An 18,209-nucleotide genomic window follows, 5' to 3' on the forward strand; every position below is an offset into this window, starting at 1 on the left:
TGTATAAAATGAAGGAAAAAATAATAATAGTGTTTTTCTTTTAATTCATGCATGAAGAACTATGTTCGACTTCTGTATGATATCTTGAAGGGGTCCAAAATAAATCTGACCGGCAGTTTGAAGGCCTACAAGAGAGCATATTACATAATTTCACTCAAGGATTTTGACAATTAGTCCAGCTTGATGGATCTCTTCTCGCCTGTATTTTGGCCAAACTGACCAATTATTTCCCATTCCAACTGCCATCCAAATTTCCTTCCCCATCCCTTCCACATGTATCAGTTGCTTTTGCTGCCGTTACTTCATATTGACTGTCAGGATGTGTGGCCCTGTAATGCTGGGTTTTTATTTAAAAAGCCTTTCTCTCATTCATAAGCTTCTTTTGAGGAGTGAGGCCTGCATTTCTGATGGTTGTGTATCATTCCCATGCCTTGTGCATAAGTGGTACTCTATCCATGTGTTTTGACTGGCTGATTTGAGCTTTTGCAGATTAGGAAATAGTTGGCCTACAGCTAAGTGGCACCTGAGAGAATCTTGCCTTCCAGGCCTCACAGATGTACTCTGTGGAAAGGCCATTGTCTCCTTGCTTTGTGTTGGACTGTTAGGAACCTAAAAGCTAGGACAGGCCTGGGTAGAGATAGCCACCTTTAAGTTAGGGGAATGTTGGGGAGTCTACTGGGATTTGACTGTGAGGTGAAAGGAGGGCTGCCTACAAGCAGAAAGCTTAAGGCATTGGCTTTGTGTAATTACCAGGAATGCTTTTAACTAGCACCTTGAACGGTTGGTTAAAAAGGGACAGTTAGATGTTTGTTAGATGTGTGGTGTTAATAACCTTGACCAGTAGATTCGTGACTATGAGAATTTCAAAAGGCGAAGCAAGAACACACACAGAGGGAAAACATCTCTTGTTTCTAGGGGCAGCCTTCCCAGCAGCACTCAGCCCAGAGCTGTTTTTCCCCCAAGGAGAACACAGGGACAAAATAAATATGCCCTCCTGACCCAGAGACAGGAGCGCCCAGGGAGGCCATGGGATCTGGGAGTGAGAGCAGGTTGTAGGGATGAAGTATCCATGATGAGACTGGTATTAGCTACAGGCTGGACAGTCAGTCTGTGGCAGATAGGTACTGCTGCTAGTGGCTGAGGGCAGGGTTTCTTAGAGACCTGAAGATGTGAGCATTCATTTATTTGTTCCTTCATCATTCAGCAAACCTTTACTGAGTGCTTATTATGTACTGGATACTGGGCTGAGCCCCCACTTGTGACCTCACTGGGCATTGAGTCTGAGGCCTGGGCAGCTAAGGGTGGTGTTGCTTAGGGAACTGGGAGGCCATCCAGACAGGAGGCACAGTACAAACAAGAAAGAACTGGGGGCCAGGTATGGTGGCTCAGGCCTGTAATCCTAGCACTTTGGGAGGCCAAGGCAGGTGGATTACTTGAGGTCAGGAGTTCAAAACCAGCCTGATCAACATGGTAAAACCCCACCTCTACTAGAAATAGAAAAACAATTTGCTGGGTGTGGTGGCAGGCACCTGTAATCCCAGCTACTCAGGAAGCTGAAGCAGGAGAATCACATGAACCTGGGAGGCGGAGGTTACAGTGAGCTGAGATCACGCCACTGTACTCCAGCCTGGATGACAGAGTGAGACTCCTGGGGAAACCCAGCCCTGCATCAGAGAAAGTGATGCACCGATGCTTCACACACAGAGAATGGAAGCGGGAGTGGAGGCATTTTTCTGTAGTTCAAGATTCACCTTCAAGCGTGATATTCAGATTCCATGAGAGCATGCAGAAAAAGCCCAAAGGACCTGTTAAACAGGGCATACCATTGTGAGTCCTTAGAAGCTAAAAGACAGTCAAGAACAGCAGGAAAAGAAATCTGAGAATAAAAGCTAAGACAGGTACCTCCAATCTCTAAAAAGTTAAACCTCTTAGAGGATCATAAATAAAGCCACACTCACAGGTGTACGTGCTATAATTTATTTTATAAGTGCCTGGCATATTAATAAATGGTATGTAGTTTACTTACAGTGCTGTTTGGGTGGTTCTCAAGTAATCTCTTGTTTTACATTCTAAAGCCCACTCAGTGTTAGAGTGGACCATTTGAGCCCAAGTAGATTCAACAAACCCTCTATACCCAACCTGCACATCTGGGCAGGGATGACACTTGATGAGCCATCCAGGCCTCATCTCATAGACTCTATTCATCCCCTGTTGTCATAGGCACCAAAACATTTTATAGTAAATTGCACAGTAGTTTGTCTTTCCCAATAAACTGTATGCTTCTTGAGGGTAGCTACCCTATCTCTTTGTCTCTGACACCTGGCACACAGCTCAGCACATGACGAGATCAAGAACCAGGACTGGCCAGGGCTCAGTCTGCACGTGCTCTGGCTTTTAAGTGGCATCTTCTAATGATCTGAAAGACCTCTCTAGAACTTTTTTCCTTTTATGTTATGTAAATAATATACTTAAGATATAAACTTTTGTGTTTCATGTTGTATATTAATGTTGAATATAAAGTTTTTTTCTAGGGCGTGACTATCTTTTCCCCTAGTTCCTTCAAATTTTCATCCCTACCATTAGTTTTTCAAAGTCTCTGGATTCCTGTTCAAGTATCCTTTTCTCTGGAGGTTTATATCACCTCCTAGGCTGCTTTTGACTTATCTACTCATGCTTTACTTCAGTAGTGCTGATGCTCTCCCCCAGTTATTCCTCACCTGTACCATGTAGTATTATTAATGCAAATGAGGCTTTACCTGCCTATCCCCTCCCCTAGCATTTATGCATTCTTCAGGGAAAACTCTGTTGGATATGTCTCTGAGTCTCCCACAGCAACTAACACAGTGCCTTACACTCCATTAGCTACTCAACAAGTATGTTTTAATAAATTCCATTAGTGGAGTGAGGTAGTTAGGAGCAGGTATGAGCTCAAGCCTTTGAGTGGGACAACCTGGGTTTGATGCTGGCTCCTTCACTGACTACTTTTATGATCTTGAGCAGTCTGCTAATGCTCCTTGTGTCCATCTTCTTAATGTTTAAAATGAGGATAATAGTAGTACCTACCTAATAAGGATTAAGTGAGTTAAGATATGTTTTTGAGGGTTAAATGCATTAAAATATGTAAAACACTTAGCACAATGCCTGGCCTGTAGTGAGAGCTATCATTATCAACAGCCACCATCATAGGTACCCATTATCAGAAGCTGGGGGTTTGGATAAAGAAAGTAAGTTTCTCTAGGTTATATTTTTATGAAGTCTGAACTGGAATGAACTTCTTCAGATTCCTCATAGAGTACTTTGTGCCCTGCCCTTTTATTGCACAGGGACTATATCTGCTTCAGTATTATGTAGAACATCTTGATTAAGAGTATTTTTTTATCGTTAGTCCTTGACCTACACTTATCTTTTGGTGTGTAGGTATATGGTTTCATCACATTCTCAAAGGGGAAGTCCATGACCCAAAATAGGCTAAATACCACACCAAGGGAGGCATCGATGATGTTCCATTAAGAAGAGCAAAAGGGAACCCAGGCATAAATGTACACTCAATGTACACAACTGTCGCCACCCATAGCACTGACCATCCTATTGTACCTTAGAACTTAACACTGTAATTTATCTGAGTGTTTTTTAATGGCTCTCTACTAAGTGTCAAGCTCTGTGCTAGGTCTGGGGAATGGAAAAATGATAAGACATGGTTCTTGCTGTTGAGGTGCTTAGTTGTAACAATTTATTTTCATCTTTTATTAAATACTAATTGAATAATGTTATTATTCTTTTTTTTTTTTTTTTTTTGAGATGGAGTTTTACTTTTGTTGCCCAGGCTGGAGTGCAATGGCGCAATCTCGGCTCACTGCAACCTCCACCTCCCAGGTTCAAGCAATTCTCCTGTCTTGGCCTCCCGAGTAGCTGGTATTACAGGCATGTACCACCACACCCGGCTAATGTTGTATTTTTAATAGAGATGGGGTTTCTCCATGTTGGTCAGGCTGGTCTCGAACTCCTGATCTCAGGTGATCCACCTGCCTCAGCCTCCCAAAGTGCTAGGATTACAGGCATGAGCCACCAAGCCCGGCCAATGTTATTATTCTTTAAGTAAAACATGTTTCCCCAAGTAAACTTACTGTGTGTTTAGTACCATCCTGGACCCTCTTACTCACAGTGCTATTTGCCCCACTACTACCCAGTGAAAAGAAAGGGTGACAGGTTGTAAGGACATGTAGGGGTTTGAGGAAAGTTGGGCTTGTGTCAATGTAATAAAAGCCAAGTAGTTCTTGGCCGGGCGCGGTGGCTCACGCTTGTAATCCCAGCACTTTGGGAGGCCGAGGCGGGTGGATCACGAGGTCAGGAGATCGAGACCATCCTGGCTAACATGGTGAAACCCCGTCTCTACTAAAAATACAAAAAATTAGCCGGGCGTGGTGGCGGGCACCTGTAGTCCCAGCTACTCGGGAGGCTGAGGCAGGAGAATGGCGCAAACCCAGGAGACGGAGCTTGCAGTGAGCCGAGATCGTGCCACTGCAGTCCAGCCTGGGCGACAGAGCGAGACTCCGTCTCAAAAAAAAAAAAAAAAAAAAAAAGCCAAGTAGTTCTTGTTCCAGCCCGGTCTGTATCTATGACTAGATCATGAACAGAGAACTAAAGGCTTTTGATTATAAACCTCCTTATGCCTAGGCTTGGCCCACACTCAACTCTAATAAAAATAGTAGTAAATGTTAGGGGTAGACATAAAATGAGCACAGGTTGCCACTAGAACCTTTTCTATAACCTAACTACATTTTTTTCAACCTAAAATATTACATCTTGTATCAGCCAGGATGCCATCAGGAAAGAGATGGCACACTTTAGTATTCCAAGGCTAATTACAGTGGGGCTCCATTAGTGCCCCTAGACTGAGAAGGTGAGGGAACAGGCTGGTTTCTGGAAGCAAGGAGAGAGAGGGGGCTGTGCAGAAAAGACTGCCTAGCAGGATCTGAGACCTTCCATCAAGAGGCACAGCCAGTCCGTAGCCCAACATCACTCTGCTCCTTCAAATCTCCTACTGGTGCACCCCAGTGCAACCCAGGAGAGTCCTGTTGATGTGACACACACAGGCCAGGTCCCAGGGCAGAGAGCAGGTGAAGAATGATTGTGAGTAAATCTAGAGGGGCACACAGGAAGATATCCAGCAAACATGTTTCACACTTGATTTTAGACATAAGGGTGTGTATCTTAATTTTGTCTGTTTTAGAAAACTAAAATTTTAATAGATTTAAAGTATTTCTGCCATAGTTCTTAAACCATCAATCTGATGTTGTCAGATATTTTTCTCAGCGTCATTAGTTTGACCTCGCGCCACATTTTTTTGGTGGGGAGGGGTGAGGGATTGTGTATAAATTTCCTCCAGAACACACAGAGAATAAAAATGCTATTCTTCAGATTTTTTTTTTTTTTAACAAAGGGTTGTTCCATTTCCCCTTTTTTTGTCTACTGCTTTCTCCTTCTATGCTTAGGCCAAGAGTATATTACGCTTGGAGGCATCTAGCTAGCGTGGTGCTTCCCAAACCTTTCTCAGCCAAAGACTCCTCTGGGAATCCAACTAAATTTCCTGGTTCCCTTTTGCTTTTAATATCAATGACCATATTACCCAATGAGGTTATTTTATTTCTTACAAATATTTTTATAGTTAAGATTCAACAAGGAGCCAAAGGTAAACAGACTGTAATTATTTCAAGTTCTAACCATTATGAGTAGGTATTAATCTTCGAGAAGGTATTATTTTTAAAAAGTACATAATATTCATAAATTAAAGTCAACTTATAAGTACAAAGGAATATCTGTGACTATAAGAGGAAAAATAAACTAGAATTTAAAATTTAATCACTGTGCCTTAGTAAACACGATCCTGGTACATTTCAGCACAGTATTTGTGTTTCAGAATAGGATTTTGTCTTCTAGTTATTCACTAATACGTATTTACTTTACTATCATTCAGCAAGAAACCCTTTAAATCACTGTCAAAAGTAGGTGATTTACTGGAACAGCTAACCTACCTCTGCCTAGAGCCCCATAGGCACTCATTTCCCTATGGAACCCTCTGTCCCTTCTTCCCTTCCTATATACGTCAGGTACCTTTATGCAGCCTTGTTCTATGGCCACTCTGCCTGTTTTACTAAGCTGCCCTAAAGTCACTGCAAAATTTCGATCAGAACATTACTGAACCAGGGCACAAAGAAATGCTCATTATAGGCTTTAAATATATGCTTTTTCTTAGATCTATGGGAACAATTTCTCTAATTCTTAGGTTTTGCTCCCTGGAATTACACAGAAAGTACTGTATCTTCTTAACCCTTTCTCCACCCCTCCTTTCATTTCAGCCCAACAAACTTTTCTCCTGTGCATTGCTAGGCATTCTAGGTTTATACATGGAAAAGCTATTCTAAAGAACAATAGCTGGCCGGACGCGGTGGCTCATGCCTGTAATCCCGGCACTTTGGAAGGCCAAGGCGGGTAGATCATGAGGTCAGGAGTTCAAGACCAGCCTGGCTAACATGGTGAAACCCCGTCTCTACTAAAAATACAAAAATTAGCTGGGTGTGATGGCACGTGCCTGTAATCCTAGCTACTTGGGAGGCTGAGGCAGGAGAATTGCTTGAACCGGGACCCGGGAGGCGGAGGTTGCAACGAGCCAAGATCACGCCACTGCACTCCAGCCTGGGCTACAGAACGAGACTGTGTCTCCAAAAAAAAAAAAAGCAATGGCGTTGGCATTATTGTGGTTTCAACGGATCTATACTTATTTAAAACTTAAAGTTTAAAGAAAAAACTAAGTCCATATGTTGCTCCACATCTTTCTGTACTAGTTGGGCCATTTCATTGAGTTCTACTATGTGGCAAGTCAGGATGTTTTGTGTAAGTACAAGCTCCTGTGACTATAGTTTTCATGCATCCACATATCTACTAATTAGCTCCACAACTGGGTTCTGCAATTTCCTGGGCCACATCGCTGAGACAGATTCCGCATGTTCTGCACCAGCAGTCATTTCCCCTTCATGGATCCCACATGGTCACTTAAAAGTAATTTATCCAGGAGGGTTTCCAGCTTTTAAGTGAGTCTGCTAATAACAGAGGTTGTCTGACTTCACAATCAATTATCCTGCATAGATTCAAGTGATAATTTCTATATTTGTAGTTTTCAAGTTACAGGGAGAAACTGGGAAGAGAGAAGAATATCAATTCTGCAAACTGGTTATTGAAAGTATTGGGGGAGTTTGCTGAATATGGCGATTTTGATGGAAAGGAATCTTAACAATACCCCATTCATATGCATTTTCCAATTGAATTATGCAAGAAAAATTAACTTAGAAACAAAACCAAGCAAGCCTGCAAACAAAAAGCCCCAAACAACAGTAGCAAAACCCGACTTCCAAAAAGAGTTCACATTATAGGCTTACTTTTAAAAACTGATCTAGAAACAAGAAGCTGGTTTCTAAGTTTATTTCCACACTTGCCCTCTGAACCCTGTCTTGTCGAAAGATTCAGGATATCAGATTCTCTCCCATAATTTCCTTTCAACAGAACTTACTGTATTACCCACCCGTCCCCCAAATATAAATGGCTAAAACAGCTGGCTCTTTCACTCTTGGTATATACACACAAACACAAATGAGATACACACACACACACACACGTATATTATACATCTCTGCATATATAAACACATACTTTGGTCATTTATTTTTTTAACGGAATAAAGGTAATTAATCAAACTACAATTCATTTTAACAGTTGAGGCTTGACAGAGATCATTATTTCAAGAAAAGCCAAGGAGAATAAGCTCCCTTTCATAGTATTGTTTTTCTAAACCTCTATAGGGTGCATGGCTCTTAACTACTGAGAAAGTTTGGGACAGCACCATGGAGCAGCCTCCTGGCCTACATGTTAAAAGATCTAAGTTCTCTTGGGGAAGAAGCTTATAACTATGTATTCACTCACCCCACAGAAGAGAAGATTTTGCATCTGTTTTGTTTCTAATTCTAGGCTGTCTCTAGTTAGCCATAGGGCAAAAAAAAAAAAAAAAACAACAAAAAAAAACTATTTCCCCCTCTTTCCCTGAAGAAAAAAACTGAAGTGCAGAGAGAGAAATAAAGATAAATATCTTTTTCTTATTCCAGTTCAGTTTAGTTTCATCTGTTCTTTTCTTTAATATTTTGTGAGCTGAGAAGAAACATCTTTAAATCATCTCATGTATGTGAAACCTGTTTTTAGAGAGTCCCGACTTTTTCCTCCTTCATTCTGTGATTCCATCAGTGATGCTGAAATGGCTGATTTATAATTCTCTTTCCTACTGACTGGGAAATAGAGGTGTATCATAGCGGAGGGACCAGGAAAATGGATAGGTAGATGAAAGAGAACCAGAGGACCCTGTCCACAACCCACCCACCCAGCTGAGGACTGTTAGCTGGTCCCTGAATAGAATGCTCTCACCCTTTCTGCCTCTGCATATACTGCTCTGCTACAGAGCCACTCAGCAGAGTGGTGTCCCCTTGACCCAGTTGGGGCCATCCCGGGACCCCTGTAACCTAGGACCTTCTAGCCTTAATCATATCATCATATGTAAAGAATGCCTACAAATCAATAAGAAAAAAATAGAAAAATAGACAAGGGATATAAACTGGTGATTTTTAGAAGAAACCTGGGCATTCAACTTTACAAGTCATTAAGGAAATAAAAATTAATACAAAAATGAGATCCCACTCTTAGCCATCAGTTTGGCAAAACAAAACAAAAACCCTAAATGTTGGTGAGCATATAAGAAAACAGGAACTCAAACTGCTAATGGAAGAGGAAACTGGTAAAGTCACTTTGAAGAACTATCTGGCAGCCTCTAGTCTGATGTGAACAGGCATGAGCACTGCAGCCCAGCAACTACACATCTAGCTGTGAGCCTTAGAGATACCTTTGCTTCACAGGTAAAATTATGTACAACGAAGGCTATATTTATTTTTATTTTTTAAAAAGGCCAGAAGGATGAACACCAATTTTTTCTTTTTAAAATTAATAGATAACATTGTATGTTATAATCATATACAACATGATGTTTTAAAGTACACATACATTGTAGAATGGTTAAATCTAGCTAATTAAACAAATGTATTGCTCACATAGTTACCATTTTGTGGTAACAGCATGTAACATCCACTCTCTACATTTTTCAAGAATGCAATATATTTTTAACCATAGACACCTTGCTCTACCTTAGGTCTCTTGAAATTTGTTCCTCCTCTCTCATTGCAACTGTGTATCCTTTGACCAACATCTTCCCATCCCCCTCTCCACCACACCCCAGCCTCTGGTAACCACCATTCTACTGTCTACTTCTGTGTAATCAACTTTTTTGGATTCCACAAAGAAGTGAAATAATGTGGTATTTTGTTTTCTGTGCCTGGCTTATTTCATTTAACATAATGTCTTCCAGGTTCATCCATATTGTCACAAATGGTGGAATTTCATTCTTTTTTATGGCTGAATAGTAGAGTCAACCCTAGAAAAATGCAGGGATGAGGGGTGCTAACCCTCACACAGTCCACAAATACCTTTTGGCTTCTCCAAAACTTTATTAGCCTACTGTTGGTTGGAAGCCTTACTGATAACATAAACAGTCAACACATACTTTGTATGTTATATATATTATATACTGTATTCTTACAGTAAGTAAGCTAGAGAAAAGAAAATGTTATTAAGAAAATCATACCACTGCTCAATGAAATAAAAGAGGATACAAACAAATGGAAGAACATTCCATGCTTATGGGTTGGAAGAATCAATATCGTGAAAATGGCCATACTGCCCAAGGTAATTTATAGATTCAATGCCATCCCCATCAAGCTACCAATGACTTTCTTCACAGAATTGGAAAAAACTACTTTAAAGTTCATATGGAACCAAAAAAGAGCCCACATCGCCAAGTCAATCCTAAGCCAAAAGAACAAAGCTGGCGTCATCACGCTACCTGACTTCAAACTATACTACAAAGCTACAGTAACCAAAACAGCATGGTACTGGTACCACAACAGAGACATAGATCAATGGAACAGAACGGAGCCCTCAGAAATAACGCCTCATATCTACAACTATCTGATCTTTGACAAACCTGACAAAAACAAGCAATGGGGAAAGGATTCCCTATTTAATAAATGGTGCTGGGAAAACTGGCTAGCCACATGTAGAAAGCTGAAACTGGATCCCTTCCTTACACCTTATACAAAAATTAATTCAAGATGGATTAAAGACTTAAATGTTAGACCTAAAACCATTAAAATCCTACAAGAAAACCTAGTCAATACCATTCAGGACATAGGCATGGGCAAGGACTTCATGTCTAAAACACCAAAAGCAATGGCAACAAAAGCCAAAATTGACAAATGGGATCTAATTAAACTAAACAGCTTCTGCACAGCAAAAGAAACTACCATCAGAGTGAACAGGCAACCTACAGAATGGGAGAAAATTTTTGCAACCTACTCATCTGACAAAGGGCTAATATCCAGAATCTACAATGAACTCAAACAAATTGACAAGAAAAAAACAAACAACCCCATCAAAAAGTGGGCAAAGGACATGAACAGACACTTCTCAAAAGAAGACATTTATGCAGCCAAAAAACATATGAAAAAATGCTCATCATCACTGGCCATCAGAGAAATGCAAGTCAAAACCACAGTGAGATACCATCTCACACCAGTTAGAATGGCCATCATTAAAATGTCAGGAAACCACAGGTGCTGGAGAGGATGTGGAGAAATAGGAACACTTTTACACTGTTGGTGGGACTGTAAACTAGTTCAACCATTGTGGAAGTCAGTGTGGCGATTCCTCAGGGATCTAGAACTAGAAATACCATTTGACCCAGCCATCCCATTACTGAGTATATACCCAAAGGACTATAAATCATGCTGCTATAAAGACACAAGCACACGTATGTTTATTGCGGCACTATTCACAATAGCAAAGAGTTGGAACCAACCCAAATGTCCAACAACAATAGACTGGATTAAGAAAATGTGGCACATATACACCATGGAATACTATGCAGCCATAAAAAATGATGAGTTCATGTCCTTTGTAGGGACATGGATGAAGCTGGAAACCATCATTCTCAGTAAACTATCACAAGGACAAAAAACCAAACACCGCATTTTCTCACTCATAGGTGGGAATTGAACAATGAGAACTCATGGACACAGGAAGGGGAACATCACACTCCGGGGACTGTTGTGGGGTGGGGGGAGGGGGGAGGGACAGCATTAGGAGATATACCTAATGCTAAATGACGAGTTAATGGGTGCAGCAAAACAACATGGCACATGGATACATATGTAACAAACCTGTACATTGTGCACATGTACCCTAAAACCTAAAGTATAATAAAAAATAAATAAATAAAAAAAAAGAAAATCATAAGGAAGAGAAAACATATTTACCATTCATTAAATGAAAGTAGATCTTTGTAAAAGTCTTCACCCACATCGTCTAAACATTGAGTAGGCTGAAGAACAGGAGGAGTTGGTCTTGCTGTCTCAGAGATGGCAGAGGTGAAAGAGTGGAGTGGGAGGTAGGAGAGACAGGTTGGAGTAACTTTATTGAAAAAATCCACACGTAAGTGGACCTTGCAGTTCAAACCTGTGTTGTTCAAGCATCAGCTGTGTTCCATTATGCATATAGGCCACATTTTTTTTATCCATTCATCTGTTGATGGACCTTTAAGTTGATTCCATGTCTTGGCCATTGTGAATAGTGCTTCCATAACATGGTAGCACAGATAACCTCTCCAAATTCTTGACAGTGGTTGTCACTGGAGGAAGAAATGTGATTGGCATACTTTACTTCATGTATCAAGTGATATATATATATGATATATATATCATATATATGATATGATCTCGTAATATATATATCACATATATTTTATGATCTATATATATGCATGTATATATGTATTATGTATTTTTTATATACATATATATATAAAAAACAAACAAGAACTGAAGAAAATATAGAAAATATGTTGGCCGGGCGCAGTGGCTCATGCCTGTCATCTCAGCACTTTGTGGGGCCGAGGCAGGCAGATCACTTGAGATCAGGAGTTTGAGACCAGCCTGGCCGACATAGTCAAACCCCATCTCTACTAAAAATACAAAAATTAGCTGGGCATGGTGGCGGGTGCTTGTAATTCCGGCTACTCCGGAGGCTGAGGCAGGAGTATCACTTGAACCCAGGAGGCGGAGGTTGTAGTGAGCCAAGATCGCACCACTGCACTCCAGTCTGGGTGACAGAGTGAGACCCTGTGTCAAAAAAAAAAAAAAAAGAAAAAGAAAAAAGAAACAGAAAATATGTTATATTTTTCTCTGTACTTTTCTGCATTTACATTTTTCTCAAAATTAAAAAAACAGCCACTCTTTCAGTTGATTAGTACAATCAGCATACTTTAGTCTCTTAGTAATTTTCTGATTTGCATCTTTGCAGTCCCTAAACAGGCTTTCCTCTATGAAACTAACAGGTTTCACTGCAACCAGCTCACCTTCCTGGATCTGGTTTTAAGCTTGGTGAAGGCAGTGCTGATAAGGTTTGACAATGTGGGGAGTGGTAGAAGAGGCTTGGAATCTTTTACTTTTTTTCATAGCATTACACAGAGTTGGAAAATAGCTCCAGGGATCATCTAATAGAATTTATTTATTTAAATGAAATTGTGGCCTTGAGAGCCTTGTTCAGATGCACCTGGCTAATTAAAGGTAGAGTTAGAATCTGTAACTACGGATTTTCTAGTAACAAGAGCAGAAAGTTCTACAGAGCCTTCCCCATGGACAATCAGGCACCCACCATGGGTTTGGTATTTTGGAAATAGCCATTAGGTTAGCAATACTTTAAGAGACTAGAAGGAGAGGTTAAAAGTCTCTGTGGTCACTACATTCAAGAAGCGGTATAGCATAAAGGCTGAGAGAAGGTTTATCAGAAGCCATACTTGCATTGGTGTATATCTTGGCTCTGCCACTTCCAGCTGTTTTATCTTGGATAAGTTACTTAACCTGTCTGTGCCACAGTTTCTTTAATTGTAAAAGTAAGAATAATAATAGTACCTATTTCAGAGGTAATTCTGAGAGTTAAAAGAGTTAATAATATGTGAGAATGATATCTGATATATAATATATTCAACAAATGTTAGCTATTATTATATCATTTGGAGAACAAACTATTGAGGATGTTTAATTATGGTTCTGCCATCTTTTGCTTTAAACCACTTAATCTCTCAAAACTGTCCTATCTTCCTTTGTATTTAACTTGGATGAGTCTTGGTTTTACAATAAAGAAAGCAGAATTCAAAAAGGTAAGATCATTCACTTGCCTAGAATGATGTCATAAATGTGTGGTAATGATTATATTTCCTTTTCATTATATTTCACTCAACACTTATTCATCCCTTTTGGTATACATGGGGGCTACCCATGGGAGATGTGAAGCAATCTAGTTGACGAAAGAAATAAAGGACTGAGTTCCTGGGGGTCTTACTGTCCAGTACATAGATTGCTATTTTGATGCACTCCGATCAATTACAGGCAAATTCTTCAAGTTTTTAAACAAATTACACTCCAAATTCCTACATTTTGACAAAAATGCTTTGAACTTTAATATAAAATGATGACAGAATTCTACTTGCCACCAATGCATCTATTAAACAGTGCAGGTTTCTAAGACCCAAATCAGATTTTCTTTCTCTGTATCAGTTTCTTGAAACTAATGCTATAATCCTGATGTGGCTTTTAGACACCAACCCATTCAATGGTGGAGAATTCGTTCTCAGGGTTTGAAAGAGAGCTAACCATTTCTTTGTTTGTCCCCAATGCTTTTAAGCAAATAATGTAGTTCTTAAAAGATGCATTTATATAGGGTAGAATACTCTACATTTCCTTTTTATGGTTGTTTAAAAATGTTTTTAACAAATATTACAGTAATTTTTCTCATCTACCTCAGAAAAGTTCCATGCTCTAACTGAGATGAATTCCTTTGTCAAACTAGTAAGAGGGTGATTTCATTTGTAGTTTACTTACTAATTCCATAATTTGAGTGTTAATCTTGCTGTCAGATGAATACAATCAACTTTTGGACTCAATTTCTTCCTGTGCAGGGGAGAATTTCTGTGTACCAAATTCCCACATAATTGCCTCTTTTGCACACACCCACATCTTATTTTTGTTGGTGCCTGTCCTAGCCCATCGCAACCTGTAATTGTCCAGCTAAATAATTTTTTAAAAAGATTTGATGCTTTCAGGTACCAAAATGATTCAGATTTAAAGCTGCAGTGGATAGTTTATTGATACAAGAATTAAACCTGAAATACCCCCCCTCAGAACCTTAAATCTCTTTTCAAGACAGATGTCTAAAGTTGACCACAGTTTTTCAGTATGAAAGTAGATACTAAAATTAGCCATTGTAGCATGCAGCTTTGTGGAAGTGGCTGTACTCTTGCATCCTGTGGTTCTTTCTTCCCTATTGGCATAGTTATTTTGATCTGAAATGTCCTTTTTCCTTTGCTGTCTAGCTTTCTGCTGTCTACCTATTGCCATTCCATGGGCCATAATTCTCAAGTGGAGGTTTGTAAATTTTCCCTTGCCTAGGCTATATCCCAGACCAGCTGAATCAGAATCCCTGGGGACAGAGCAGGGGTATTGGTGTTTTTAAAACCTCTTCAGGGCATTCTGATGCTCAACCTGAATTAAGAACCACTCGCTTATTGCCTAGGTTAGAAATTTTTGTTTTGTTTTGTTTGACAGGATCTCACTCTGTCCCCCAGGCTGGAGTGCAGTGACATGATCACAGCTCACTGCAGCCTCGACCTCCTTGGCTGAGGCAATCCTCCCACCTCAGCCTCCTTAGTAGCTGGGACTACAGGCATGTGCCACCACACTCAGCTAACTTTTTAGTTTTTGTGTTTTGTTTTGTTTTTTTAAGAGATGGGGTCTCACTATATTGCCCAGGCTGGTCTTGAACTCCTGGGTTCAAGCAATCCTCCTGCCTCACACTCCGAAAGTGCTAGGATTATAGGCATGAGCCACCATGCCAGGCCCAAAAATCTTTTATTTGTAAATAACTGAAACCCACTCAAACTATCTTAATAGCAACAAAACAATTTGCCATAAGGAATCGGCAGACTCTCACAGAACCCAACAGCATGAAGTACAACTGGACTTCATAAGAGACCAGAGCCTGGAACAGGAGCATTTACAAGGACCCAGGCAACTAGTCTCTGTTGCCCAGGTGTAGCTCTCTGTCTGCCTGGCTGCCTTCAGGGGCTTGTGGATTCAGATCTCTGCTTCTGTCTGTACATCTGCTTTCTTTCTTTTCTCTTTCTCAGCTAGCCACTTTCGCTGCTTGGTGAGCACATGGCCAAACATGGTGCATCCTCAGTACCCACGTTTGTACGTCCTTAGTTCGACTTCCCAGCCCAGGTAGACTAGCATCAATGAGTCTAAATTCCTGAGAGAGGATCTGATCAGTCTGGCACAGGTGATATGTCTGCCCTTAATCCAACCAGACAACATGGCTTAAACATGGCTGCCAAGGGCCCACCCATGTGTAGGTTAAGATTGGAGGCTATTTAGCTATCTCAAAGTGTATCTTTATGCTTGCCATATTTTTTTTTCTTTTTTGAAGGAAATTTTGTATTATTTTAATTATTTTTATGGACAGAAAACTCAACAGTGTACATTTAACCCAGTTCAGTGGCAAGTTCTTTAACCTTTGCCTTTTCGAGCTTGATAATGTGAGCCACAGACTTGAGACCCAGGACATTGCCTCCCCAGTGACAGTGGATCTCGTCGTATCTGTCATAGTTGGTCCTGATAGCTTCCACCAGCTTAGCCAAAGCTCCTTTGTCTTCTGAGTTAACCTTTGTAAAGGCAACAGTGTTGCAGGTCTTCCTGTGGACTAGATGTCCCAGTCTTGCCTTCCCCTTGATAATGCAGTAAGGGACCCCCTTTTTACAACACTGGGCAGGCAGGCAGAAGACAGCCAGCTCGATGGGATCCACATCGTGTGCAGTCATCACCAGCTGAGCTTTCTTGTTCTCCACCAAGGTGGTGACCATGTTAACTCCTGCTCGAAGGACAGGTGGTCTCTTAGTGGGGATGTCCCCTTTGCCGGTAGCTTTCTTCTTGGCCCGGGCCAACAGCCTCTGCTTCTTCTCTTGCTTTGTCTCTGGCCTGTAATTGTGGGCCAACTTAAGCAGTTGAGTAGCTGTTTGGTAGTCCAGGGCCTGGGTGAACTGGTTAATGGCAGGAGGCACTTACATCCACTTCTAGAGGATGGCTCTCTGCCGCTGCAACCTAATATAGTGGAGCCATTTCACAAAGCGGGTGAGTTCTCTTTGGGGCTGGATATCCTGTACAATGCCAAAATTCTTGGGCCTTTTCTCAAACAGGGGATTCACCACTTTCTTGGCCTCCTGCTTCTTTATGACAGCAGGAGCTGGAGCCATTTTCTTCTCCTTGGCCTTCTTTCCTTTCAGCATCTTGGGTGGCGGGAGGAGAGACCTATGGTTGCCATATTTTTCATCTAGCATTATAACAAATAACTTTGTTTCTAATTTCAATTTTCATGTATCAGCAGTGATTTAACCTTACAGATGCAACTAAGATGAACATTGAATGTACTGTTCTCTCTCTAGGCCTAGTTCTTCCTCTTATAAATATGAATCAGTCTAAATGTTGAGAAAATTAGAGGATTGGGAAATCTGCCTTTCCTAAGTAGTAAAAGTTGAAAAGTAGTACTGTAAGATAGCAATCTAATAGCACAGTCATTTTCTACAATGTATATAATTTTAATCATCACAATAAAGAATGTTTAAAGAAATTGAGGTAGTTTAATCATAGGCAGTGCTGAGATGTGACCATATAATGATCTTTTAGAGAGAAGGCTGCTACTTTTTCTTTGTCTATACAAGGGGTAAAAAAAGAAGAAATGTTTTTAGGAGGAATGTAACATACGCCTGGCACATGGTTAGTATTCAATAGTATTTTACTAATAGTGTTTACTTAGAAATATTTATCAGAAATAACTTTAAGGTGTCTTTGGACCGATACAATGAGTTACCAAGGAAAGTAAATACATTTTTCCTTCTTCCTTTTTTTACCATTAAAGGAAACCAAAATATTTCACCCTCAAATATACTTCTTTGACATATTTGAGATGGCTATTCAGAGAGCCTGCAGACAGGAATAGCCCTGTAAATCTACCTTTTGTGGGGGAGATTTACATCTGTAGAGAAAATCTACATTGCTGAAATAAATAGCCAGCCTTTCTGTGCTGGAACTTGTCTGGATCTAGGACGGATGGGCTCCTGGGAGAGAGAGACTGAGAGTTTGACACCTCTGGGAATCTAACAGAAACTTACTCTTTGGAGGGCTGCTACCTGTGAGGTTTCATCTGCATTACAAGACTGCCTTTGGTAGCCATGCTTTTCTTCTCTTCCACCCATAACTGGTCTTGCCAGACTCTAAGCCCCTATTCCTTCTGTAACCTCAGGATGAAAACTTCAACTATCTGACCCTTTCTTTGAGTTTTTCTTATTTTTTATGACTCCTGTGCACATGTGTGCATATTATTATTTTTGTATGCCTTTTCTCCTATTAACCTGCCTTTTGTTGGTTGATTTTCAGTGGACACTCAGAGGGTGAAGGGGAGGTTTTCCCTAGGCTCCTATACCATCTTGCATATTTGGGATATCCCAAGACATCCATGACGCTTGGCTCTCTAGGACACTGAAATCTGGTTAGGGAAGTAAAATATGAAAGCAATGGGGAACAGTCTGCCTTTGGCACTCAGAGATCTCTACATGTTTTCACTTGTCCCATTTCATCCTTATAAGTTAAGAAGCAGGGAAATAGAGTTCATTACAATTTCAAATTATAATTTTGCTGATATTTTCCCCTTCAGGGAAGGTGAGAAGCAAGAATTTTCACATATCAAAGGTGATTTTACCTTGAAGATGCCACTAAGATGAGCTGGGCAGAGAGAATGTTAAGGCAAAGCACAATGTTAATGACTAAATTAGAACTGAAAATGAATTTAATCTCTTTAAAGGACAAGAATCAAGGTAACTATTTCAGTAAGGTGTAATGCAAAAAATGCATGATATACATCATAGAAATATGAAGGGTTGGGTTATATGCAAGTAT

The 18,209-nt window shown here is 40.4% G+C and overlaps 1 protein-coding gene and 1 pseudogene across 9 annotated transcripts in view; one reads left to right on the plus strand and one right to left on the minus strand.

Annotated features, from left to right (window-relative positions):
• RAD51B (RAD51 paralog B) overlaps positions 1 to 18,209 on the plus strand; it is a 915,086-nt gene that overhangs the window by 506,803 nt on the left and 390,074 nt on the right. The gene's annotated exons all lie outside the window — the stretch shown is intronic.
• LOC100593760 lies at positions 15,743 to 16,543 on the minus strand (annotated as a pseudogene).

Source organism: Nomascus leucogenys, chromosome 1a (assembly GCF_006542625.1).
Source record: "Nomascus leucogenys isolate Asia chromosome 1a, Asia_NLE_v1, whole genome shotgun sequence".
Lineage (NCBI taxonomy): Eukaryota > Metazoa > Chordata > Mammalia > Primates > Hylobatidae > Nomascus > Nomascus leucogenys.